Source organism: Cucumis melo, unplaced genomic scaffold, assembly GCF_025177605.1.
Source record: "Cucumis melo cultivar AY unplaced genomic scaffold, USDA_Cmelo_AY_1.0 utg001719l, whole genome shotgun sequence".
NCBI classification, from domain to species: domain Eukaryota; kingdom Viridiplantae; phylum Streptophyta; class Magnoliopsida; order Cucurbitales; family Cucurbitaceae; genus Cucumis; species Cucumis melo.
This window is the reverse complement of record NW_026124744.1, coordinates 1-7,372: the sequence shown is the minus strand read 5'-3', so window position 1 is coordinate 7,372 and position 7,372 is coordinate 1. Positions and strand designations below refer to the sequence as shown.

Sequence of the window (7,372 nt, the reverse complement as noted above, 5' to 3'; positions counted from 1 at the left end):
TCCTTCTTTAGTAAGATTATATGAGCAAATGCCTGAACCAAAATATGTTATTGCTATGGGAGCATGTACAATTACAGGAGGGATGTTCAGTACCGATTCTTATAGTACTGTTCGGGGAGTCGATAAGTTAATTCCTGTCGATGTGTATTTGCCGGGTTGTCCGCCTAAACCCGAGGCTGTTATAGATGCTATAACAAAACTTCGTAAGAAAATATCTCGAGAAATCTATGAAGATCGAATTAAGTCTCAAGAGGAAAATCGGTGTTTTACTACCAATCACAAATTTCATGTTGGCCCAAGTACTAATACTGGAAATTACGATCAAGGATTACTCTATCAACCATCATCTACTTCAGAGATCATCCCTCCTGAAACTTTTTTCAAATACAAAAGTGCAGTCTCTTCCTACGAATTAGTAAATTAGGCCGTATACTTTTTTTGTACAGAATAACAAAGCAAAGAACGAGTGAATCTTCATCAATTTTTCATTGTAAATGGGAAATACTTATACAAATAAAAATAAAAAAATGGGGGGGGGGAGAAGATGCAGGGTAATTTGTCTTCTTGGCTAGTCAAACATGGACTGGTTCATAGATCTTTGGGTTTCGATTACCAAGGAATAGAGACTTTACAAATAAAGCCCGAGGAATGGCATTCCATTGCAGTCATTTTATATGTATATGGTTACAATTATCTACGTTCCCAATGTGCTTATGATGTAGCACCAGGCGGACTGTTAGCTAGTGTGTATCATCTTACGAGAATCGAGTATGGTATAGATCAACCGGAAGAGGTATGCATAAAAGTATTTGCCGCAAGGATAAATCCTAAAATTCCGTCTGTTTTCTGGGTTTGGAAAAGTGCGGATTTTCCAGAAAGGGAATCTTATGATATGTTGGGAATTTCTTATGATAATCATCCACGTCTAAAGCGTATCTTAATGCCTGAAAGTTGGGTAGGATGGCCCTTACGTAAGGATTATATTGCCCCCAATTTTTATGAAATACAAGATGCTCATTAAATAATACGAAACTAATCTTCACTTCGACAACTCAAGATATTCAAATACATTTTTACGTTCTCTTATAGATATAGCATAGTAATTGAAGTCTCATTCATCTTATTATTATTGATTAAAAAAAATACAATTAGAGATTTGGTGAGATTATCCAATTTGTAAGATACTTATTTTGGATGAGCCACAAGCTAATAGGATGAACTAAATGAGTTCTGCATTATGAACTATGTATCACGCATATGACTTATAGATGTGCTTTAAAAAGTCACATAGGGTGAAATGAAGAAATATAATATGAAAAGAGAATCGGATTCTATTTGTACTGTATCTGAGATGAATCTTGGCCATTCCCGCCTTTCAACTCCCCTAGACTAGACTTTTGGGTCTTATAAGGAACTAATTGAAACTTTCAAATATGTATAAAATAGGAATTGAACGCCAGGAGACAGAGTATGAACAAATAAAAAAGAAGAGGAAACAAAAGAAAATTCTTTTCTTTTACATATCTATATACATCCTTTACATATTTCTATAAATATCCTCTTTATCTTTACTTGTCTATTTTCGACATCTATAAATAGAGTAAAAAATATATATAGTTTAGTTAAAGGGTAGATTTCCAGACATCATCATGTATCAGTATTTTTCATGATCTATATTATTAATGAATCCGTAGAATAGATACTCATACAAATTCATGATGTGCCAAGAACCAGATTTGAACTGGTGACACGAGGATTTTCAGTCCTCTGCTCTACCAACTGAGCTATCCCGGCCATTTCCGACACATTATCCTTATTTTAATAGATGACTTTGGTCTATGTCAATTGTAAATAAGAAAAAAGGTATTCCAAAGTCTTCTTTTTGAAGATATACGAAATTTCAGGGCTTGGATAAGCCTTTCGAAGTTTCAGTACAGTAGACAGTTAATCATTCAAATTTCACAGATTACTTGCGCAAGGATGTTCGTTTGTACGTCTATCATATAGAATATATACCACAAGCCTTGTGATAAGAAATCAAATTTCCGCTCAAATACGCTTGTGAAAGAGTCGAATGAATGAGAAACATAACAAAGTCTGAATTGCTAATGAACGGATAAATAATTAAAGAGGCCAACGGGCCTTTTTAGGGTTTTGGGGATAGAGGGACTTGAACCCTCACGATTTTAAAAGTCGACGGATTTTCCTCTTACTATAAATTTCATTTTTGTCGTTATTGACATGTAGAATGGGACTCTATCTTTATTCTATTCGATCTGATTAATCAATTCTTCAAAAGATCTATCAGACTATGATGGAGTAAATGATTTGATCAATGAATATTCGATTATTTTTTCAACTTGTAGATCTTGGAATCGATTCATAACAATTCGTTCATTTTTATATATAATTTTATATATATATATAAATATAAATATAAAAAATTATAGAAATATAAAAAATAGAGATTCGAGTTGTCATTAATCAATATAGTATTTCAGTACGTAATACGTTTATCTTTCATCGTTTCTGGAGTTTCGATGGAAGGATTCATTCCTTTACTAACGCAACGTCGTCAACTCCATTTGTTAGAACAGCTTCCATTGAGTCTCTGCACCTACCCTTTTTTTTCGGAAAAAAGGATTTGGCTCAGGATTGCCCATTTTTAATTCCAGGGTTTCTCTGAATTTGAAAGTTATCACTTAGTAGGTTTCCATACCAAGGCTCAATCTAATTAAGTCCGTAGCGTCTACCGATTTCGCCATATCCCCCTCTTTTAAGATTAGTATCGCATTATGATGTCCTTCCCCGTTTTCTTTCATTTGTATTATACTGGAACCACTCAAGTCATTAGAATACCGATTCCTCTATTGAAAAGTGTTTCCTCCTATTGGATTTCTTGTCTATCTTCTTTCATCTCTCTCTTCTCTATCGGAGACCCATATTTGTTCCGATCCAAAATGATTCTATCATTTCTGTATCTGCAATTCAATATATATCAATATAGATAGATATATGAACATATATATTTGCCCCTCTTTCTATTATTTTTTTAGTAAAAAATTTAATACTTAAACGGTCGATTCCCTTGTTCGTCTTATCTTCCACCTTTCAGAATGAAAACATAGAAACGCTTCATTATCATCTCAATTGCATTAAATGCAATTAAGATTAACACATTAATTATTGATACACATCCATTTGATAAATAGATCAAAATTTTCTATCGCTATATTCTATTAATCGTTATATTAATTATTATGTTCTATAATAGAACAATTCCAATATTGAATATTTATTTGAAATGAAATTAGATTCTATATTCATATTAATTAGGAATAGCTAAGATCCCAGTAATTTAGTAAATTACTATGCATGTAACATTTCTGTTATGTGAGCCCGCTTAGCTCAGAGGTTAGAGCATCGCATTTGTAATGCGATGGTCATCGGTTCGATTCCGATAGCCGGCTTTTCTCTATTGATTTTATTTTTGACATAATTGATAAATCAAATAAATAAAGAAACGACTTCTTACCCTTTTTCAAAGGTCACCGATCTATGATGTCGTAGGAACTTACTTACCTTTATGACTAAAGGAGGGGTTCTATTTCTGTAGAACAAATCAAGAAAGGAACTCTTACTTTTTTATATCATTTACATATACAATAGGATCCGGATATTGATCCAAGTTATCTAATTATTCTTTGTTTTGTAGTACAATACTTTACTGGATTTCACTTCATTTATAATATTTATCATTTAGTTTTCATTTAAGTTTATGAAATTTAAATAAAATAAAATGTTTATGAAATTTAAATAAAATAAAATAAGGAGTCTTTATGTCGCGTTACAGAGGGCCTCGTTTCAAAAAAATACGCCGTCTGGGGGCTTTACCGGGACTAACTAGTAAAAGGCCCAAAACCGGAAACGATCTTAAAAACCAATCGCGTTCCGGTAAAAAATCTCAATATCGTATTCGTTTAGAAGAAAAACAAAAATTGCGTTTTCATTATGGTCTTACAGAACGACAATTACTTAAATACGTTCGTATCGCCGGAAAAGCCAAAGGATCAACGGGTCAAGTTTTACTACAATTACTTGAAATGCGTTTGGATAACATCCTTTTTCGATTGGGTATGGCTTCGACTATTCCTCAAGCCCGACAATTAGTTAATCATAGACATATTTTAGTTAATGGTTCTATAGTGGATATACCAAGTTATCGGTGCAAACCCCGAGATATTATTACAGCAAAAGATGAAAAAAAATCGAGAACACTGATTCAAAATTATCTTGATTCATCCCCCCCTCAGGAATTGCCAAAACATTTGACTCTTCAGCCATTGCAATATAAAGGATTAGTCAATCAAATAATAGATAGTAAATGGGTCAGTTTAAAAATAAATGAATTGCTCGTTGTAGAATATTATTCTCGTCAGACTTAAACCTAACTAAAAAACAAGGGTTCGGACAATTTCGTCCTCCCCCTTCGCCGAAGTCTAAGTAAAGAGACCGAAGGAAAGTAAGGTTTTGATCCGGAAATTTTTCTATCATTCATCTATCATTGATCGGTAGGGGGATTTTCATCTCTTGTGCATTCTTTCCAGTCTTTTCGTTTCCGTACCACAAAAATTCGAAATAAAGAATCCATAAAGGTCTAACCGTTGGAATAATAGTATCGATTGTTATTTGATTTGATACATTGTGGTCAGTAACATTGTTGAATTAGTACGGAAAGAGAGGGATTCGAACCCTCGGTAAACAAAAGCCTACATAGCAGTTCCAATGCTACGCCTTCAACCACTCGGCCATCTCTCCTACAGAATGATTATGGCCCAGAAACCGAGTTAATAGTGAGTCATTAATATTCAATTTTTTTTTTGATAGGCACGTCCAACCAATTCTAACTATACAAATAATTTTTTTTTTAACTATGTTTAATGGATACTTTTAGCTCATGATTCTATTTAGTTTTTTAAACTATGATTCCTTTTTTCTAAAAATTCGACTTTTACAGTTTTCGATTTTTCACCAACAACTGTTTATCCCATACATATATCTAGTCACAAGTTATGAATCATAGAATGATTATTCGATTCTTTTTGCTCTTTTTTGTATCATAATTCAATCAAAAAACTTCTAGAATTACCCCAGTCAGATAAATAAAATTCTTTTTTTCTTCAACTTCGCTGAAATCAGAATAGTTCTCTTCATTCTGATCCTACTACATTTGGATGAAATTTAACCGGATTGAAATATTTCTTCTCTTTTATTGATTCCTGTGAAATCAAAAAGAAACAATTTTAATATCGAGTGGGATTTTTTAATGAATCCGTTTTTATGTTATTTCGTACTATGCAATTCCTTTGTTTGTGGGATCATTTTCTCACGAGAGGTAATTAAAAGAAATTATAGAATGGGGTTGTTACCGATGCCTAGATCTGGTGGGATAAATGGAAATTTTATCGATAAGACCTTTTCAATTGTAGCCAATATCTTATTACGAATAATTCCGACAACTTCCGGGGAAAAAGAGGCATTCACCTATTACAGAGATGGTGCGATTTGATTTTTTTTTTTTTCAATTTTCTTTACCGCTCTCCGTCTTAGTAGAAAGACACAGTATTCGGGATAGAAAGAAAACAATAATTGAAATAAATCTACGCTTCTTGGAGGTGCAATTTGAAAATCAAAAAATTCCTTCTGTCGTGTATCCCCGATTAATGTAACCTTAGATGCTAGAATTGTCGATTCTAGTATTAAGCGAAAGGTGTAACCTATGGATTAAGTCAACCCTACTCCACTAGTAAAAATATTCACTAGTAAAAATAGGTAGCAGAGGGGAAGAAGCACTACACCTAGGAATCAACAACACGAAAACTTTGTTATAAATTATACCTTTTCCTTATCGGGATCGGAACTTAGAAAAATGGTTGGGACAACAAACATCCATCTCGTTTGTATTTTGGATACCTGTATAACCATCGAAGACTGTTGAAGTGACTAATTCCTGGAAATTTAGAGGCGTTGAGGACAAAGAAATTGTTAGAGTTACCATTTTTATTTTTATCTAGTAAACCATGCTTGATGTTAAGAAAAGATCTTTTACAGGAAGGTTGGCTAGAGATTTTTTGTAAAAACGCTAGTCCCATGAGTTCATAATGAGAGTATTTCAATGTTTTTTGATTTCATGTATTATTCTCATCTCATTATGCGCATCAGATAAAGGGGGAGCCGTATGAGATGAAAATCTCACGTACGGTTCTGGAACGGAGATTCTTTCAATGGAATAACGAACGACCGTAACGGATGTCGGCTCAATCCGAAGGAAATTATGCGGAAGCTCTACAGAATTATTATGAAGCTATGCGACTAGAAATCGATCCCTATGATCGAAGTTATATACTCTATAACATAGGTCTTATCCACACAAGGAACGGAGAACATACAAAAGCTTTGGAATATTATTTTCGGGCACTAGAACGAAACCCGTTCTTACCACAAGCTTTTAATAATATGGCTGTGATCTGTCATTACGTGCGACTATCTCCACTATAGAAAGAAAAAAAAGAGAAAATTCGCTAATAAATACTAAAAAAAATAGGCTTTCTACATATGTATTGTCCAAACTAACGATTTGTATCAGCTGTAGCAAAGAAAGAAACTTCATAGAAGCAGAAATATGAAGAAATAGGTATGCCTAGATACTTTATTCTATGGATAAAGGATCTAATTGATAGAAGAAGCACCGTAAAGATCAATTAGTCAGGTTTTTGGCCGATACAATAAAAACTGCTTACTTATATCATGATATAAGATCAAAATGAAGGAATCCACTTATGTAATAGGGTGGATCCCCTACAATATTGAGCAGCGGTGTAGCATCAGATCCCAAAGACAGTAAGTCTTTTCTTTCTTATGAAGGAAAGTCTTTTTCAAGGATTCTATATAAATTTCTAGATGAAACCGAGATAGTTATCTTTCAGAAAATTGTAACGATAGTGGGTGGAATGCCTATGCTTTATTCTTCTGAAGGTGGGAGAAAAGATAAAACTTATTTAATTATTCAGCAAAATTGAAGTTTGAAACTTATATAATTACCGCTTTTGCTTAACTCGAGAAAAAAAAATGGGCTAGATCTATGAAAAATTTCATTCAATTAGATTAGATATGATAAATTTTTTTAAATATGGGACAGCAAAAGAATTGACTGTTGAGCCGTATGAGGTAGGAAACTCTCAAGTACGGTTCTAAGGGAAGGAATTTACCTGCCTATTCCGACCGGGGAGAACAGGCCATTCGACAGGGAGATTCTGAAATTGCGGAGGCTTGGTTCAATCAAGCCGCTGAGTATTGGAAACAAGCTATAGCG

At 33.5% G+C, this 7,372-nt stretch overlaps 3 non-coding genes across 3 annotated transcripts; 1 reads left to right on the top strand and 2 right to left on the bottom strand.

The window, feature by feature from the left end:
* Window positions 1–1,721: 1,721 nt before the first annotated feature.
* TRNAF-GAA (transfer RNA phenylalanine (anticodon GAA)) lies at window positions 1,722–1,794 on the bottom strand. The gene has a single exon. It is a non-coding gene; the product is annotated as a tRNA-Phe (tRNA).
* A 1,603-nt stretch (window positions 1,795–3,397) lies between these two features.
* On the top strand, window positions 3,398–3,470 carry TRNAT-UGU (transfer RNA threonine (anticodon UGU)). The gene has a single exon. It is a non-coding gene; the product is annotated as a tRNA-Thr (tRNA).
* A 1,261-nt stretch (window positions 3,471–4,731) lies between these two features.
* On the bottom strand, window positions 4,732–4,818 carry TRNAS-GGA (transfer RNA serine (anticodon GGA)). Its single transcript has one exon. It is a non-coding gene; the product is annotated as a tRNA-Ser (tRNA).
* Window positions 4,819–7,372: the final 2,554 nt, after the last annotated feature.